We start from the raw sequence: 18,222 nt of genomic DNA on the forward strand, positions 1-18,222 counted from the left end.
CTAGTAGCCCATTGTGCGCCTGTTGATACGGTGTTGCGATATTGTGGGAAATAAACACTTCAAGGTCAAAGCACACAAACAATACCACAAGACAAACCTTGACTCTCGTAAATAGACTCCGTAAAACGCTACTTTGCTGCGTGTAGCCTATAGGTCTGGAGGTACAATGGTCATGGTTACGTTGTATAGTTTGTTAGGAGGCAACGCGCTTCAAAATCGCGCTCAAGTGTACCGGTGATGTCAAACTGACACATACGAGTATAAATAAAGAGCCCTTGCTGCTTGAGATATAACGTGTCCTCTGGATATGACAAAAAAAAATATTATAGATGTAGTAGCACGTTACTCACTTTATTATGCATGAAATCTGTCCGGTAAGTGCGAGATACCACAGGCAGTCTCCGGCTGTGTCGTCCGGCCGAATGACAGCGTTGAGGAAGCCGTTGCGTGCCAAGGATGGACTTCGCAAAGACGCACTTAAATCCAGCACGGGCAGGAACGCAACATGAAAAAGAACCGTGCCGAAAAGTCGCCTATTTGTGTCTAAAATGACAACAACAAAAAACTAGTCGGTCTCTCGTCTGAAAGTGTATTTGAGGACAGTGAGGATGGTTGCTTGGTCTCCAGTGATGTGTCGGCGAAAGGAATGGGACGGTTAAAGCCGTGGACGTCTGTAGCTGATGATGTTGTGAGGGCTGTTTCTGATCGCTCCCACAATCCTGGTCGAGTCTCTCCCTCACCCTCTCTTAGCGCGAGGAGAAATAATCGGTTTTACTCCTGAAAGGGGGCGGGCTCACATTTCCCAACTACTTTAATGAAAGAGGCTTAGCAAAAATGCATTACTATCTCAAACCTGATCAAGAGGACAGACAATTAAGCACTGTGAAGGGACTGTCAGTGTATGATTATGCGACTATCTAAATAACCGTGGAGGGTGCGTTTTCAACTACATCAAATTCAAGTGACCAAACTGTTGTTGTTGTCCTTGTAATATATTCTATTAACTTTACGCACTGACATTAATTAAGCGCTAAATATAGTTGACTTTAATCAGTTTTTTTTTTAAATCGGATGTAGCATAGCCTATAGGCCTAGATGAAACAACCACAGTACTACTACTACTACTACTAATAATAATAATAATAATAATAATAATAGTAATAATAATAATATATTGTTTCAATTTGTCAAAGGATATTTTCTAAAAACATTCAAGATCTTTGCATAAGTAAATGTTTCTGTGAGAAAATGCAATGTTCCGGATCTACAAGAGCTGTCCTGCATCTGCCAATCATTCTCCAGGCCCCAGTTATCTCACAAGATAAGGCCTGACACAGACAGTAAGCATGAGGAAATTAGCAAGTGTTATCCCCCAACCAAATGATTTGAAAACATCCACTCTATTAGTGTGAAGATTACAATAAAAACAGCAAGCATGCCTCTTCAGATAAGACAGAGGAGCCAAACATATTTGTGAGATGATCCCAGATAGGCCTGGTAATACCAGGACTCTATTATATTCAAATGATATGCATCTCAGCCTCAAGTTTCTTGAATAGTAGTTGGAAAAATAAGCATCTTCATTTCCCCTTTGTGTCAAAAGTCTACCTGGCCATAGACTAGCTTAGCATTATTAACCCCTGTACAGACCTTTCCACCTCAGTACAATACAAGGCAAGTCAGAGAAAAAAGGAGAAACGTGAAATCGGACATAAATAAATCACGCTTGCTAATCTGCTTGACGGGCGGACATTACTGCCTGCAACTGAAGCCTGTGGTGTCCGATAACTCGGGATACCACCTTCACATCACGTGACCCTTTCATCTTTAATCACATTTCCTCTGGCTAAACCCCGGAATAATTGATAGGCTAGAATGTGTTAGACAGAGTAGGCCCATCGCAAAACATGACAGTTATCAATGGCAGGCCGTGAAGCTCAGCATGCTGAAACCGTGAGACCCCCCCCCCCCCCKCACACACACACACAGGTCACATAGTAACTCTAACATATCATATCACTTTGTATAGGATGGTTGAATCTGAGTGTTAGGACGATCATTTGTGGTGCCTTGCTCACAGGGTGGCGCCGTGTATTTTCATTGTGTCGTGTGTTGGGGGTTGCTACGGATTGACAGACTGTACAATTCATGGGGGATCGTACCCACCACATTCGCCATTCCTTCGTTTTCAGTCGTCAAACTCCGTGCACCTTTGTGGTGTGTGTGTTGTTTGTAAGTCTGTCAGTGATTCATCAGAATCCATCAGTGTTTGAGGTCGTCTTCAAACGGTTGGCACTTGGAGAGATCAGATGATAATGGTAATCAGACTGGGAGAATCCTGGGTAAACCAGTCACTTACAGAAGAGTGTGTGTGAGACGCAATGACTATATTGAACGTATACAATTATTGGGAAAGGTGACCTGAAGTGGCAAGGATCTAGAGGGAGGAGTCTACGGTAAAGAGACTTGCTGAGTCAACGCACACAAATGACGGAACTTACGCGAAGGTGTTGTAAATTAGATGTCACTATGGCTGCACAGTCAATGGCCTCTGGACAGTATGAAAATAGTGATAAAATAGTCCGTGCTCTGCGTCATTGGCAAACACTATGTGTATGTAACGTTATCATATAATTTATATTGGATAACTTTATATAGGGATTGAGTTATTATAGCACTGATCGTATTGCAGAGAGGCGTGAGACTGATCGGGTCAGCACATCTAACTGAGTCTGTTTTGTCTTGTGGGTATACAGTTACTGACAAAATGGTACAAATCTGAAGACATTGTTGTGCCACTCTGTTTTCATGTGAACAACAGTTCCAGGACATTGTTACATCTTCTCATCTCCCATTCTCCTCATAGTCTTTGTCCTGCCTTGTAAATAGATTGACTTGCTAGTATCCTAAACTAGCCTGACATATCCTTATGGCACGCTGATAGCAACCCCTACACCCTCTTTTATCTTGCCACCCACTGGAATGTTGAATGTTGTCCGTTAATCAACTAACCGTATTTGAGTAAATCTAATTCCCCTAGTAATGCGTCATGTCATCTAATTGAAGCAGGGTCGCGGAGCATAATATACAGCATTCCTTTGCTTTTAACATGGCCCGACATAGAAGATTTGGCTAGTTTACTATTTTGTGTACAACAGCATATAGACCTATATTTCCCATAAAATGACATGCAGCCCGCCCCTGGATCCCACTGTCCCATCATGACACACTTATATTGTGGCTTCCCTCCCTTTGTCCCCCCCCATTATGAGAAATTCCCAACTTGTACATGTTTATCACTTTAAGGGAATTGACAGTCACATGAATATAATGTACTGTTTGCACAGAATGATTATGCAATTTGAAATATGTCACTCTGTATATACACACTGTAGGCTTTTGGTCGAATGCAATTTCATGAGGTTTGGCATGAATTGTGCATAGAGGAGATGAGGAAAACGACGACTGGTTGTGAGTCAAACACACAAGTGCGGTCACGGATATTGATCCTACTCAGATCGTGTTTAAAGAATTCTCTGGCAGTGACTTTATAGCATGTGACACATAATAGGCTGCCTGATGTGTGTGTGTTTTTGTAATGGGTAGAAAAAAGGGAGCTGGTCTGCCTTTCATAAGAGCACTGTAAACACCAACACATTTCCTGGGCAAACAGGAACAGCCCAGGCCAGGTGTAATCTGTTGTCGATCATGCTCATGTGAAAACACAATCTGCCTGTCACAGTTGATAAGGTTGTCAAGCACTCAGTCCCACTCCAGAGAATCAGCTTAGCGCTGCTGTGACATATTTGAAGAGGCTTCCCATTGTTGGTGTGTAACAGTCTCTCTCTGTCTCCTATTCCGTAATGAGTTGGAGAGAGACAGGTGTTATTTTGACATTGGCTCGATTTTACATGATGAGGCCAAATGCATTGTAGTGACCTACAGGCCAACTTCACACAGGATCCATAGGTCTGATAGATTGTTTGTGTGTGTGTGTGTGTGTGTGTGTGTGTGTGTGTGTGTGTGTGTGTGTGTGTGTGTGTGTGTGTGTGTGTGTGTGTGTGTGTGTGTGTGTGTGTGTGTGTGTGTGTGTGTGTGTGTGTGTGTGTGTGTGTTTTTGTTGTGTGTGTGTGTGTGTGTGTGTGTGTGCGCGCGCGTGCGTCTCTGCGTACCACACTACAATCTCCGTTACTGTGCTTAAACAGTAGCGGAAGTGCCAGAGATCTCTAGATCAGTCCACCATATGTACTGGATATTGATCTCATGGAAGATACACCAATACAATACTCACTGCACAGTGCACAGGAGAATATTCAGAGACAAAGATAGTGCATATCAAAGACATACACTGTAGGATCTTTCTCTTCCCCTCTTCTGCAGTATTTGTGTAAGTGATCCAAAGCATTACATTACATATAATTTTGTCTGCCTTATTAATAAAGCCCATAATGAAACTCTGAAGGCAATATCATTAGTAATTACAGTTGTAGAATGATACCACTGTACAGTATAATTAGAAAAGCAACGGAAAGAAAGCCACTTTTTAATTAACAGATGCCATATGCCCTTATGCAAGACAATTGTGTTTAATATATATTTCTGTGCACAATGAAAATAGTTTCCCACATTTCCAGGGTGAGATTTTTGACAACATCGTGCAACCAAGTGCATTTGCATGTGGTGAATTATGAAAAGGTTGTGTGGCGCTCACTGTGTACACTGTAGGAATTGAAAAGTCCGAAAAATCAAGTATCAGCAAAATATCTAAATATGTTTTGGTTTGGGTTTTTCCCCTCTCTACAGGAAGTGAGAAACGGTTCAGTACTACTAATGGATCAGAACTACCAATGGTTCAGTACGGCCTAGTGGTTTTCCAGTCACCCTCTCTGGCCTGAGCTACTGAATTCACCCAAAGAAGCAGTGTAACATTAGCAGGAGACACATGGTGATTATACTGTACTGCGTAACCCCCAGACCTACAGGCCAATACAGGGCTCAACCAGCATTACTATCTTTCTTTTACTGCCCGACCCCCTCACTATTCCCCCCACCAGCAGTGGATCAAGAGCACTGTAAAATATTCCTCCATACAATGCAGAGATCCAGTCTTTTTCCCTATTCATTGTGGCAGTACTTTATTTTATTTCCCCCATAAAGTCCTAAAGAGCTTTCATTTAGCTAGAGGCAATTTTCTGGGTGAGGCATGTATAATTACATTTTTTTGTAGGCCGAAAGCTACAATACCACGACGCAATGCACATACAGTGGTAACATGTTCACAATTGCACTTCTCAATGTTAAAAGCTTATTAGATGTCTAATTCATTCGACATAGTCGACTGACTATCATAAGTGCACGGGAAGGTTTTTCACAACTTTTGCTTGACGATTGGTGAAGTAGTGGTGAAATCGTGACAGAGCTTCGCCACGTGGGAGATACTTTTGGTAACTTGCATGTTGTCTCGTTCAAACAGCGGATCGAACACTACACCTCTGACACGTTATGGATGAGGCACAAGCAGTAGGACAAGCTCTCCCTTTATTCCGCCTGACACTTCTGTTACCCCACAAGAATAAGGCCCACGGTCGTCTGACTGTGTTCGCTGGCTGGAACTACTGCTATTGGTACTGAAGGGTGAGGCCACCATTGTGGACGTGTTGGGTCTTCACCTTGAGATAACCACCACCTACCCTGCTCTGCCAAACTGTTCACTACTAAACATACGCTCCAAGACAAGACTTGGCTGGTCATTATGTAGATAAACTCATTCATTATTCAAATAATGATAAGATAATCATATGGGTTTCCCAGGGTTTGATGTTGAAAGCTCAAAGTATTGTTATATCCTCCATGTGGAGACCAAGGCACTGTATGTTGAGTTATTATGCAGTTATAGGTGCTGTCTATAGGGGAGCCATAGACCCTTGTCAAAGCTGATTCAGCTGATTCATTTGGCTTAGCAAATGAGCTATGCGTGGCATTGGCCAGTGAAACTTATGATGACTCATTGTTCAACTATCTAACGAGAAACTACAAATTATATTATCCCACACAGTTTTCTTGTTAATGGAAGGTATACATGTCATTGCTACATCTTTGTTTCAATGGATTGTAAAATATTAAGAACACATTCCTTTGTAGATAGCGTCACACAGCCTCATTAATAGTGCTGAATATTTAATCAATACATGAAGTTTTAATATTCACATAAACTTCCATTTGCTGTAGCCCTTCAAGCTGCTAAAATTACAAATGCTGACAGGGACAGTCGTCCCTGCTTCCTAAACTCCTCTTTTCTTCTCTTCAGAGAGCGCAGGATTGCTGTGGTTTCACTCTACATTTCAGTCTTTCACTCAAAGTTCCCTTTGTCTCCAGATGACTTCATGTGAGAAAAAAGAATAGCTTCTCCCTCGCTAATGATTTTTCCTCCTTTTGAATGGCTGGAAAGTAATTCACTCCTAACTGCTCAGAAAACGGGCATAGTTATTTTATTGTTTCAGCCCCTCTATAACAGAGCCTGTATAGTGGGGATGCCAACGTAACATTTTCTTTCTCCAGTGGAGGGGTGCCAACCAGTGTTTCCTGAGGCTGAGCAGAGGCTGTACCTGACAGATGTTGTGTGTTACCCTGTGGCAGTGGAAAGATCACACACGTGATCTGACATTTCAGCAGTCATGGTCATAATGTGAATATTTAAACGATCAAGGTAGAGTATTGTCGTTGTTAACATAAATCCTACTGCCGTAAGGTAAATCATATTTAAGAATCTGACATGATCATCATTTGTAGTTTGAGCTGTTATTATACAGCATCTACAAGAAGTTTACACAGTCTGAAAGCTCTTCACCAGCTGCTGAATTCATTTATATTATAAAATGATATATTTGCCCCTGAAGTATACATGCAATTAGGCATGCTGCACACACACACACTTGTGTACAGTACATGTATACACTTACATAACACAAGTGCACACCTTGCTTTAGCACCATAAGAGCTGGTATACTGGGCAGAAGAAGAGTGGTGTAACAGAATTGGTTAATAGGTTAGGGGGTGTACAGTGCAGTATGTGTGTGAGTGGGGATGGGCCCTGTGGCGATATTGCCCTACTCCTTTGGCACGATACAGGGGGGAAAAAATCCAATCATAAATTATTCAAATGAGAACTGAGAGTCCAGGCCACTTGCGTGACAAGGATGTCCTTCCACCTAGGTCTTGTTCAGCCTGGGCTCCAGGACCTCTCAATACTGTACCCAGACCTTATCTAGGGTCAGTCCATACGCAAGGCTTTGGGCCTTTCAGAGACCACCAGGTTAAAGTGGTACAGCTGTTTGTGCATCAGTAAGGCTGGGGCCTAAAATGAGGGCATGAGGTCTGGGCACGGGAGAATAGAACTGATCATTCCCATGACGACCATTACACAGCACAACTACCTACAGCAGCGGTGACCTCCACCCATTCTCCTGACTACTTAACATCGCTCGGCAGAACTACGCAGCATGTATCTCCCACATACAGCAACTGACGCTGATAACGTCTAGCTGTGAAGCAAAGCAAATGGAAGTCGATGTGCTTTAATGTGAAACGCAGCTCTAACATGATCCAGTAGGCCCGGCGACCCCCGGCAAAGGAATACACAGTGTGGCAGACGCGAGGCGGCGTCTAAATCTCTCTGTGCCTCCAGCGTCACACTTATTCTTATTCAGACGCCATCAGACAGGAGGCAAGCCACTGAGATTAGCTGCAGATCAAAAGGCTTGCTGCCTCGCGTAGTGCGAGCACCATTAATGTTTTGTAGATTTAGGCAGCCCCAGTGCACTGGCACTCTATAGGGGCGGCAGAGAAACCGAGCGGCGTACTGTACAAACGGCACCGACACTGCTCAGGGGGGTAGACTTAGACTGGAAAGGTATTTTTCATAAACGAGGCCTGACTGCCGCTGGGACGTGGAAATTTGAAATGAAATAATAAAGCGAGTAGAAGAGGAAGGAAAAAAAATACTAGGCCCTTTACTGCAAGCAATTACAGTGGAACAAAGATACTTGTCCTTTCTATGCCTTTGCGATGAAACTGCTTCCATGTGTATAATACGTCTTGGTTCAGTGATCATTTATTTTGAATATGAAATGCACTTTCTACGATAACATGGCTTGTGTATCCAAAGATCATGGCGTCCGGATCAGCAATATCCAGCATAACAATAACAACTACTGCAAAGCCATATAACAAGAGCAATTAAAACACAACAGTAGCTATGGACGCCTATAGATCCCGCTTTCTCCGCAATCTATTTTCTACGTAAGGCTTAATGTAAATCCAAACAAGCATATCGATTGCACCAGACTTATAAAATGACCAGTGTAATGTGCTCAAGTCTAATCTCTGTAATCAAGGTAGCCACGTTTAGATACAAACAAAGACCTAAACACACGGTTATCTTTTTGCTGTGATTGTCAGGTGTACTACTGACCCCACAATAAGCATAATTTGTCGTTACTGATAGAAGGTCAATTTGGAGTGGATCAAGACTGTGAGAAGCTTCCAAGAGGTACAGAAAAGTGACACAGGAAATGGTACAGGGTGGTAGCGAAGCGACAGGATGGGGGTGGTGGTTGGAGGTTCAAAGGGAGAGAGATGCCTGCGTAAGAGAGCTCGCCACCCTGCAGAGAGGGTCTCCTCAACTCCGCTTCCGATCAAAGCGGTGGAATTTGGTGGAAAAAAGTTTGTAAGAGAAGAGCGATTATTGTAAACTGGTTTGAAGAGATGTCTCCTCTCTTCAGGGTTAATGTTAAGAGGAAAAAAGGTTGTGCCTCACAATGTATGCCTAAAACCTACTACTAAGCTATATGAAATTGTTTTAAGAAGGTCATACCAATGATCATTTTTCTATTTGATTTAGAATTTTAAGATCCCTTGAAGTATCAAAAAATTATATGAAAAAAGTATTTGATGGAAAATCATCTGTACCAACTTCAGACGTTCCCAAGACGTTTGTGGGGGATCGTAGAGCAAAATGGAAAACACCACATAGTGTTCATGAGAGTCTCATATTTCCATAGAGGGAGAGTCTCATCTTTCCATAGACGGAGAGTCTCATATTTCCATAGAGGGAGAGTCTCATATTTCCATAGAGGGAGAGTCTCATCTTTCCATAGAGGGAGAGTCTCATATTTCCATAGAGGGAGAGTCTCATCTTTCCATAGAGGGAGAGTCTCATCTTTCCATAGAGGGAGAGTCTCATCTTTCCATAGTTTGTAGGCCAAACCGTCCGGACACTAAAGACGGTTTTGTGAGAAGACCGATTTTCGGGATGTCTCATGGTCTGACAAACATCGCTCTAGCTCTGTCACCTTTCACTGCCGATGCGGAAATGCGATGTCCTAAAACAGTTGATTGATGCAAAAGAATACAGATATGTCTAGCTTAAACTGACAGATTTTTGTGGCGATTTTTATAATATGCTAATTTCGATATCCGCGGGGGCACGGACATCGACTCTAGGTTAATACTCTATATGACTCTGGGTTAACCCAATCATCTTGGTGGGAGAAATAAGAATGGTACAATGTATACCATTATATAAATGTACATTTGTTCATTTGCAGTAATTGTGTTATTATTATTATTGTTATTATGGATATTATTACATTGTTATAATATATATTACTGCTACTGAATTGCCTGCTGATGGGCCATCAACAGTTGTCTTTAAACTGATTTCTAAGTTAGGCTCCCAGAACATTCCCACATGCCCAATCGGCAATACAACCATGACTTCCTTAAATCAAAAGTCTGAAGAAAAAGTTTAACAAAGCCATTCAGCATCCATAAAAATCTAACTAAACTTTTGTTTGTATATGGAATTCTTCCTGGTTGTTTTAGGATGTTTGCCTGCTATTGAGTACATTTGTCTACCCCTGCCTTCATAGAGGTAGTTGGTTCAATATCAACTCCCTTCAGTTGGTGTAATATGACACATTTCCTCTTTGTTTCACAGTTCAGCGTGTAATATCTGATTTAGTGTTAATCTGTGTGACAAAAATTGATATTGAAGTCTGCAGCAGCCATTTAGGTAGCTACCTTGCAGGTGTAAGCCATTTGTAAGGAAAACAGCATGTTGAAGCCAGGCGCTTTTCACTCACAGAGGATTTCAGAGAGCGCAATGAGGTGTTATTAGCAATTAACCTTAGGATGATCAATAACCCAAACTGACTGAAGAATTAAAACAAGAAATACAACACAGTATTATTATTATTAAGTTCTTTAGAAAGTCAATCCTTTTGTCATGCCTTAGAGATGTAAAAAGTAGACATATGTAGCTACAGGAGCCTCGATTGGCCATTCACTCGCACAGAAGTGATTGGCGACAGCTGTTTGCGACTGCCCGATCTCCAACGTCAGCGTTGCTCAACCCTTAAGATTTTCCTTCCACTTGGTTCTCTGTCACGCACTAAGTGTAAGTACCTAAGGTAAAACAACCCAGCGTCAATTATCTGCCCTTGTCCGTCCATATGGGTTCGATAAACACAACAAAATTATTGTTTCACTTTTCAATAAAGTCAAAATGAATAATTTACTAACAATATGCGAAGACTATATTACAAGAGAGTTAGTTGTTTGACAGATTTATTGCTGGTGGCTTGGAACATGCCATCATCCACTCTATGGCAAAAAAAGAGTACCACTGCCAGAACCTGATTTTTCCACAAGCAGAAAGTTACAGTACACCATGGAGAGGAAAAGGGGAAGGTGGGATTGTGCTCTGTAAACTCACCCGTGCCGTTCTTTGCTTCTCCAGGAAGTATCACCCTACAGAACCAATTGAAGGCCAGCTCAATCAAACAGTCACAAGTGGGGAAAAAAGAGATACATGTTAGAGATAAAAGTAAAAGAAGAGTAAAAAGTGAAAAAGTGAAAAATAAAACAAAAAATGTCCTGCATGTATAAAAGCCAGACCAGCTGGCTTTGAACAGAAACCCCAGTTTAGGGTTGTGTTTTGCCTGATCTCTTTCAAACACTGAACTCAAGAGTTGTTCTGGCCAACCACCCACCCCCACCCCATGTCCCCCTTTCCCCTCCAGCCGGTCCACCTGCCTCAGTCACTCCTGAGTATATTTAGCCCTCTGAGGGATCAGTGACACCCAGACCTTTGTCAGCGGTGGCATATATTCGCTAGATTATTGCCCCCAAAATAATATTGCCGTCCAATAAAGGGGCACAAAAAATAAAACAAATTACAGTCTTCTATTTTTTTTTTAAATAACCACAAAATTCAGGAAACAGTTAAATTAATACCTGATAAAATCATCCAAAGCAGCAAGAAGAAAGTTGAAGAAATGAAATTTGCCTTAGTATCAACTAAATAATCATAAAAGAAGAGTTCAGAAGAGGAACTTCTTTTTACGTGATTATTTTCCAGTGAGGAAATATTACAATCTCAAAATCTAACAATATTGAATGGTACTCCTATATTATTTCATGCTTCCACTGAAATCAATAAAACTGATGTACAGATGGATAATATTATATGAGGGGTGATATATTGGAAATATGAGTGAAATATGGATGAATATTTTTCATAAACAGAAAAGGGGGACACTGTTATTAAAGATTGGGTTGGAGCACCGGCATCCTCTGATGTTTAGGGAATCACGCGGTTGTCTTTGTGCAAACACATTAGTATTGATCTGATCCTGTTATATTGTTTCTTTTTTATTCTGGACAATGTAAATTCCCTTATCTGTTTTTTTAAGTGAGGGGATCTCTTTGTCTACAATCTTTATACTAATGTATGGTAGAGTCCATATGAGTCCAGAACAATACCACTCCAGGATGTTGAATCATCACAGGAATTAAACAATATTATTTACAAACTTTTACAAGCTTCTCTGTGTTCAAGAGTGTATGTTCTCTCCATTGGTCTGCAAGGCAAAGCATACTCCCAGAGAGTACAAAACACACGCATGCCTTTACACACGCAAACACTAACTGGTGTCCTGCCGTCTTGGTTTTGGCTGGGGCTTCCCCCCGCCGTGATTGGGCCAGGTTTTGGAGGCCTGATCCTGAGCTCTCTCCCCTGTCTCTCTCCCCACAGGAGTCTGCTCCAACGAGGGGAGACCGAGCCCCGGGACCTGGCTGTCTGTCTGTTGGTCTGGGCAAGGTGGAGGAGGAGGAAGAGGGATTGGCACTATATGGCAGTTTTGCCTGGTACAGTGTACAGTGCTGGACCGCAGGAGCTAGTAGGGCTACCAGCAAACATACTGTCCCTCTTAAACAAGGACCTGTCTGGCCTGTCTGAAGAGTCTGTCTGTCCACACCATGGCCCTATGTGTGAGAATGTGTTTCTTTGAGTATTTTTGTGTTTTATAGTGTGTGTGTGTGTTTAAGTTATACTATCCTTGTGGGGACCAGAAGTCCTCCCAAGGATCGTAAAACAACGAACATTCTGACAAGTAGGGACATTTCGCCAGTCCCCACAAGGAAAAGGCTATTTTAGGGTTAGCGGTTAGGTTTAGTGTTACAGTTAGGGTTAGAATTAGAATTAGGGTTAGGGGTTAGGTTTAGGATTAGGAGTTACATGTAGGGTTAGGGTTAGGGGTTAGGTTTAGGTTTAGTAGTTACATGTAGGGTTAGGGGTTTGGGTTTAAGTTAGGGTTCGGTTAAGGTGAGGGAAACTATCCCACAAGGATAGTGTGTGTGTATGTATGTATGTGTGTGTGTGTGTGTGTGTGACAGAGGGTGTGGCTGGATGTACGTGCCACTGCTCTAGAGACTGCAGGCTGCGGCAGAGGTGGAACACAAAGCGTTCTGTCGAAGACAAGGTGACAGAAGATCGATAGGAAACTCGGCATGGCGCCTCCCCTGAAAACTCTTTTCATCGTTTTCTTTCTCTTTTTTTTCTGCTGCTTTATCGTTAAATCATCAACAGCAAATGAAAGTAATTATGAACAATAATAATGAAACCACTGACAGATTTGTGGAAGGCCGGCTGGATTTATGTATGTTTTTATAACATCACTACTGCTGTTGGCTGGCCGGGCTGAGAGCTACTGATTCAGCGTCACCTGATTCATTTGTACTTCTACCTCTTTTGTCTGTGTTTATGTTTCTGTCCATCGCTTCGGGTTTGTGGGTTCATGACTGACTAATGCATGTGAGTAAATATTGTATAATGCTGATTGGCATGATACATGCCACATGCACTTGCCACATTTTGTTACGTTGCAGCCTTATTCTAAAATGTATTAAATAGTCCCCCACTCCCGCATCATTCTACACACATGACCTCATAATGACAAAGCAAAAACGGGTTTTTGACATTTTTGCAAATGTATACAATTGAAAAAATGGAAATAAAACAATTACATAAGTATTCAGAGCCTTTACTCAGTACTTTGTTGAAGCACCTTTGGCAGCGATTACAGACTCAAGTCTTCTTGGGTATGATGCTACAAGCTTGGCACACCTGTATTTGGGGAGTTTCTCCCATTACTCTCTGCAGATTCTCTCAAACTCTGTCAGGTTGGATGGGGAGCACTGGAAGGTGAAACCTCGACTCAGTCTGAGATCCTGAGCACTCTGAAACAGGTTTTCATCAAGGATCTCTCTGTACTTTACTCCGTTAATCTTTGCCTCGATCCTGACTAGTCTCCCAGTCCCTGCCCCTGAAAAACATCCCCACAGCATGATGCTGCCACCACCATGCTTCACCGTAGGGATGGTGCCAGATATCCTCCAGACGTGATGCTTGGAGTTCAATGTTGGTTTCATCAGACCAGAGAATCTTGTTTCTCATGGTCTGAGAGTCTTTAGGTGCTTTTTGGCAAACTCCAAGCGGGCTGTCATGTGCCTTTTACAAAGGAGGTGTTTCCGTCTGGCCACTCTACCATAAATGCCTGATTGGTGGAGTATTGCAGAGATGGTTGTCCTTCTGGAAGGTTCTCCCATCTCCACAGAGGATCTCTAGAGCTCTGTCAGAGTGAACATCGGGTTTTTGGTCACCTCCCTGACCAAGGCCCTTCTCCCCCAGTTACTCAGTTTGGCCGGGCGGTCAGCTCTAGGAAGAGTCTTGGTGGTTACAAACAACTTCCATTTAACAATGATGGAGGCCACTGTGTTCTTGGGGTTCATCAATGCTGCAGACATTCTCTGGTACCTTCCCCAGATCTGTGCCTCGACACAATCCTGTCTTGGAGCTCTACGGACAATTCTTTCAACCTCATGGCTTGGTTTTCGCTCTGACATGCACTGTCAACTTTGGGACCTTATATAGACTGATGAGTGCCTTTCCAAATCATGTCCAATCAATTGAATTTACCACAGGTGGACTCCAATCAAGTTGTAAAAACATCTCAAGAATGATCAATGGAAACAGGATGCACCTGAGATCAATTTGAGCCTCATACCAAAGGGTCTTAATACTTATGTAAATAAGGTATTTCTGTTTTTTATTTTTAATACATTTGCAAACATTTCAACAACAAAAAAATCCGCTTTGTCATTATGGGGTATTGTGTGTAGATTGCTGAGAAGAAAAACAAATATTCAATCCATTTTAGAAAAAGTGTAACTTAACAAAATGTGGGAAAAGTCAAGTGGTCTGACTAGTTTTTTGAAGGCACTGTAGCTGTAACATAAAGTATTACCTTACCTTACGTGACGTGTGTGTTTGTGTGTGTGTGTGTCTGCACATCTGCGTATGTACAGTGTGTGTGAAAGASGGGGGGGGGGGGGYTCAGCGGTGGCGGTGTGTTTTTCCTGCGTTTGTGCTCTGTGTGGCGTGAGCTGACTTCAGCGTGTCTTCTCAGCCCTCTGCTTCACACAAAGTCTCTCTGTGTGTGTTCGGCCCTGGAGACAGAGGGCAGACCGCGGCTCACAATCACCACCTAGCACATACCTCTTCCCCGCAGGCAGCCCCAACAGCCCGGCCTGGCTCAACATGGACCAACCAGACCCCTCCTCAGAAGACCTATTCTGATGAGCACTGTTGGTTTTCTGAGAAGGCCCCTGTGACATTGGCTGATAAAACACAGCACAGGAAAAGCAAAAGAACGATATATATATATATAGATATATAGATATATATATATATAGAGAGAGACATAGAGAGAGAGAGAGTGAGAGAAATAAAGAAAGAAAGAAAGAAAGAAAGAAAGAAAGAAAGAAAGAAAGAAAGAAAGAACGAACGAAAAAGAAGAAAGAGATGAAGTGGGAGGGCACGAGGGAGTGTGCACACCTCAGTCCAAAAACAATATTTTGACTGAAACTTTATCCCTTCCATTTGGCTCTTTTGAAAGATGGATGATGACTGGTGCCATGGCTAACTCTTTATTCAGCACCTACAGTACACACGACATGAAGCGAATGCTATGGGTTTCTTTTGCCTGTTGAACTTGCGGTAGACGTGTGAGACTGATGCTAAATTGAGTATGCTGACGAATAAAATGTACCCATTTTAAAGTTATAAAAATACTGCAGCAAAAAATACAACATTTCTAATTGTTTTAAAAACTATCAATATTTAGTTGTTAAATATAAAAAATATATATGTAAAATAAAATAAACATCCAGGCATCAAAATGTATGTTTTCTACACGTCAAGGGAGTTGGCGGTCACTCTGAAGGGCTCTCCCCCTCTCTCGATCTCCAGAACCCTCTTTCTTCCTCTCCTACATTCTCTACCCCATTTTTCTCTCTTTAGTGTGAGCTCTTATTTTCTAATTGTCCAAGAGGCCCTCTGCCTCAGGCAGGGGGGAAGAAGGAGGATCCATATTGCCCCTGTTTATTACTATGGCAAATTCTAACATCAACTTTTGTAAATCTAGAGTGTGTCTGAAATGTAGGGATAATGTCATAATCCCAGTTCTATGATAACATGAGCCAGATTTATGACATTGGGAAATGCTTAGAATCACTAATCGGGGAAGAACCAATCACAAAACGTCTGTTGGAGAAAGACAGGTTGAGTGTCAAGTGAGGTGAGTCCATCCCCTACTTATAAGGCGCCACTGCCCGCCCTCTGGTTATTCTCGAACATGCTTCTATTCCTTGCGTTCCTGCAAGCAGGGAAATGCGATGCTACATCTCACTCATATTATCAGAGAATCGGGGTTACGGCAGTAACACCAAGTTCTCTTTTAAATACTTGCTTCAATGTATCACATTGGCATATGGCCAAGTCCCATATCGCAGACATGCGATGGTTGAGATGGTCGGCCAGTGACGGCTCCACTGTGGGGGGTTGCAAAACCCAGATTCCTCCATATTTTGCATGTCCAGGATACGGGAGCCCCTATTTATTTATTTATTTGTATTTATTTTATTTTACCTTTATTTAACTAGGCAAGTCAGTTAAGAACAAATTCTTACTTACAATGACAGCCTACCAAAAGGCAAAAGGCTTCCTGTGGAGCAAAACACACATCACGACAAGAGAGACAACACAACACTACATGAAGAGAAACCGAAGACAAAAACATAGCAAGGCAGCAACACATGACAACACAGCATGGTAGCAACACAACATGACAACAACATGGTAGTAACACAGCATGGTAGCAGCACAAAACATGGTACAAACATTATTGGGCACAGACAACAGCACAAAGCGCAAGAAGGTAGAGACAACAATACATCAAGCAGAGCAGCAACAACTGTCTGTAAAGGAGTCCGTGATTGAGTCTTAGAATGAAGGGATTGAGATATAACTGTCCAGTTTGAGTGTTTGTTGCAGTTCGTTCCAGTTGCTAGCTGCAACGAACTGAAAAGAGGAGCGACCCAGGGATGTGTGTGCTTTGGGGACCTTTACCAGAATGTGGCTGGCAGAACGGGTGTTGTATGTGGAGGATGAGGGCTGCAGTAGATATCTCAGATAGAGGGGAGTGAGGCCTAAGAGGGTTTTATAAATAAGCATCAACCAGTGGGTCTTGCGACGGGTATACAGAGATGACCAGTTTACAGAGGAGTATAGAGTGCAGTGATGAATCCTATAAGGAGCATTGGTGGCAAATCTGATGGCCGAATGGTAAAGAACATCTAGCCGCTCAAGAGCACCCTTACCTGCCGATCTATAAATGATGCCTCCGTAATCTAGCAGATGGATATGATGGTCATCTGAATCAGGGTTAGTTTAGCAGCTGTGGTGAAAGAGGAGTGATTATGATAGAGGAAACCAAGTCTAGATTTAACTTTAGCCTGTAGCTTTGATATGTGCTGAGAGAAGGACAGTGTATGGTCTATCTACTTGTATGAGGTGACTACCTCAAGCATTAAACCCTCAGAGGTAGTAATCACACATGTGGGGAGAGGGGCATCTTCTAACCAAACCACATGATCTTTGTTTTGGAGGTGTTCAGAACAAGGTTAAGGGTAGAGAAAGTTTGTTGGACACTAAGAAAGCTTTGTTGTAGAGCATTTAACACAAAATGCAGGGAAGGGCCAGCTGGGTATAAGACTGTATCATCTGCAAATGGATGAATGAGAGAGCTTCCTACTGCCATATGTTGTTGATGTAAATTGAGAAGAGCGTGGGGCCTAGGATTGAGCCTTGGGGTACTCCCTTGGTGACAGGCAGTGGCTGAGACAGCAGATTTTCTGATTTTATACACTGCACTCTTTGAGAGAGGTAGTTAGCAAACCAGGCCAAAGACCCCTAAGAGACACCAATACTCCTTAGCCGGCCCACAAGAATGGAATGGTCTACCGTATCAAAAGCTTTGGCAAGGTCAATAAAAAAAAATAGGAACACAACATTGCTTGGAATCAAGGGCAATGGTGACATCAATGAGGACATTTAAGGTTGCAGTGACACATCCATAACCTGAACGGAAACCAGATTGCATACCAGAGAGAATACTACAGACATCAAGAAAGCCAGTCAGTTGATTTCTGAGAAGTTCTTCCAAAACTTTTGATAAACAGGGCAAAATAGAAATAGGCCTATAACAGTTAGGATCAGCTTGATCTCCCCCTTTGAATAAAGGACGAACCGTGGCTGCCTTCCAAGCAATGGGAACCTCCCCAGAAAGGAGAGACAGGATAAAATGGTCAGATGATAGGGGCAGCAACCTCAAAAGAAGAAAGGGTCTAAACCATCTGCCCCAGATGTCTTTTTTGGGGTCAAGTTTCAGGAGCTCCTTTAGCACCTCTGACTCAGTGACTGGCTACAGGGAGAAACTTTGTAGCAGGGCAGGAGAAAAAGAGGGAGAAGCATCAGGAATGGTC

The 18,222-nt window shown here is 42.5% G+C and overlaps 1 protein-coding gene across 7 annotated transcripts in view; it reads right to left on the reverse strand.

Annotated features, from left to right (window-relative positions):
- mef2cb (myocyte enhancer factor 2cb) overlaps positions 1–11,012 on the reverse strand; it is a 106,263-nt gene extending 95,251 nt beyond the window's left edge. For 6 of the 7 annotated variants that reach the window (XM_023978490.2, XM_023978489.2, XM_023978488.2 and 3 more), the window contains exon 1: positions 10,775–11,012. The gene's annotated coding sequence lies outside the window, so the exon portion shown is untranslated. Of the gene's footprint in view, positions 1–350; positions 693–10,774 lie in introns of those variants that run through there. The other variant, XM_023978487.2, reaches the window with a different exon arrangement.
- Positions 11,013–18,222: the final 7,210 nt, after the last annotated feature.

The sequence above is a fragment of the Salvelinus sp. IW2-2015 genome, linkage group LG33, assembly GCF_002910315.2.
Source record: "Salvelinus sp. IW2-2015 linkage group LG33, ASM291031v2, whole genome shotgun sequence".
Lineage (NCBI taxonomy): Eukaryota > Metazoa > Chordata > Actinopteri > Salmoniformes > Salmonidae > Salvelinus > Salvelinus sp. IW2-2015.